Source organism: Myodes glareolus, chromosome 1 (genome assembly GCF_982192425.1).
Source record: "Myodes glareolus chromosome 1, mMyoGla1.1, whole genome shotgun sequence".
Classification (NCBI taxonomy): domain Eukaryota; kingdom Metazoa; phylum Chordata; class Mammalia; order Rodentia; family Cricetidae; genus Myodes; species Myodes glareolus.
This window is the reverse complement of record NC_142026.1, coordinates 63,151,887-63,154,498: the sequence shown is the minus strand read 5'-3', so window position 1 is coordinate 63,154,498 and position 2,612 is coordinate 63,151,887.

Here is a 2,612-nt window from a genome sequence, read left to right as displayed (position 1 = left end):
ATCACCTCCCAGACCAAACTCCTCCACTATCAGGCTATGTCCCCTACCTCTCCCTTCTGAGATTCCCTTCTCCCTTCACATGCTGACAGTTGTCTCTTTGCCCCCACACCAGTGAACCCTAATGCCCTTAAACCTGCCTGGCTCTCCACAAGGGACAGAGTACTCCTCAACAGCTAGCACTTAGGTCTCTTGAACCTCGATGGATAGCACCTCATATGGTAATCCTCAGCATCCCCTTGGTTGCCAAGCTCCTGGGACATCCTTGCTGGTACCATCTCTCCAGGCTCAAGCGGGGACCTACTCAGGACAGTTGGTCTGTCCAGCAGTTAGGACCTTCCACCCTCTGGTTTTCCAAGATGCCACAATGAAGGGTTTATCTGCTCCTCATCCTGGCACACTCTCCTTTGGTGATACAAACAAGATGGGTAATAATAATATTTTTTTCTCCTAGTCACCTGCCTTCTCATCTTCCTCAAGGAACAGATGCCTGGCATCTCCGGGATACAGTGAACAGGATGTCTTTTCCGCCACACCTCTCACTTAGCACCAACACCCAGCTATCCCCTCCCCACATCACCCCCACATCCACAGGAAGTATTCAGACTTAAGTCAATGCCTCTTCATCCAAAGAGAACCTAAAATTATGGTCATAAATATCAACTCAGCTTCCTGTCATATCTTCTTTTAAGGGTCTGGAATGTAATCCCAGCCACTGGCATCCATCTTTGGAAGCGCCCTCCCCTGAGCCCACCAAATCTTGACCCTCCCCAGGAAAGGTCAAGATCACTCCCACAGGCTATTTAAACTGCTCCCCAGAAAACATATGCATGGTCTTACCTCTTCCTCTTTGGTGGTTTTGGTTAGCTTTCCATTCTCCCCTCAGGCCACCCAAGAGTACAGATGTCTAATTAAACCTGGATATCTTTTAATTCGGTCTGGTTTGGTCTGATTGGGATTATTTGCTTCGGTGGAGAGGCTCATTTTCAGGAAGATTCCTAACAGTCTTGAGCATCTCTGAGGAGGGGCCACTGTTTGAGGGGCTTTCTCAGAGATGGACTCCCAGGAGAGGAGGCTTAGAATGGAACTTTCCACCCAAACATTCCAGACATTTTGGGTATAGGGATGACAGAGGCTGGAGTGAAGCCATAAGCCAAACAATCTTAACCTAACTTTACCAACAATCTATATGTTTAAATTCTTTCCAAGGGTGTTGGTTGAATCATTCATCTGCTCCAGCAGCAATGCTTGGAAAAAGTCAATAATTATTATTCTGAGTAACAGTAACACTGTCCAGTGAGGGGCTAGAAAGTGCCTGAGAGTTTTCATGCCAACCATAGATAATGAGGGACATGGTGACCATGAGGGTAATAAGAAGAGCTACGGACAATAACAGCGTGAGGTCCTCAGGACACACAGTTCTAGGGTTCAACTTCTCCAAAGCTCATCAGCTTGTTTATGCTGACTGCCAGGTCTCATCCCATGAATTCCAAAACTGTTTGCTGTTCCCATCCCATGGCTTCCCAACACTGTAACTCCAGTTTCAAGGGATCCAATATTCTCTTCTGACCTTCAAAGGACAGTTACAAACTACACAAGCATAAATGCTTCAAACTCTCAAGTACATAAAATATTTTCTCAAAGTAAGATCTACGAGTAGTGAGTGGCAAACCAGAACCAGAAATGCTATGTGAGACTTCTGTAAACAAGTAGACGATGTACTTTGTTAAGAAAAAGATGGACTTTGTATATTCTTTCTGATAGAGTTTCTTGAGTTCCGGGCTGGCCTCCATGTAAGGAACAGAGGATAACCTTCAACTCCTGGGCTCCTGCCACAACCTTCCAAATCATAGGATGACAAAACTGTCCCAGTACAATCTCTTCATGTGATGGCAAGGCAAAGACCCAGGGCTCTATGCAGTTGGGTGCACACTCTTCCATCTGAATATGCCTTCACTTCATACATCTGCTCTTCTTCAGTTGTTGTGGATGCTGCTGGTTACCCATTGAATAATAGCATCTTCAGAAACACAGAGAGACTAAAATAATCTCCACTCCTTTAGAAATCTGACGTCTGGGAGCTTTCTTGTCTCTGTACTCTAGACCCCTGGTCTATTCTGAGAATCTACCAATACTGATTCCTGGCCCATGGTGTAATCTCTGAACTTAGCAGGGTATAGAAAGAGCTGGTGATAGCTAATCTTTTACTCAGTGAACTTAGTGAATGTACAAATTTGGGATGCTAGAAATTAGAGTGCTCACCAAATATCATGGAGCAGTTGATGTTGGAAATGGAAGAGTGAAAAAGACGGACTGGGTTCCAAAAGTGTCATGGTCTGGTGGAAGCCCAGACCATAAATTATTCCTCTGAACCATCATGAATGTGTGGGAATAAAGACTCAACTCACATGGCTTTATGGTGGGGGAGGAGATTTTCAGAGATCCGCCATGAAATCAAGGGTTCACATCCTGAAAAATTCCTCCTCCTTTATTCTCCAAACAGCCTGTATACCAAAATATAAGATTCAAGAAATTTGAGACAGCTAGATCATTGTTTTTCTTAATTTGAGCTGTGATATGCAGCATTCCCTTAGTGGGTGCTCATAGGCAACAAC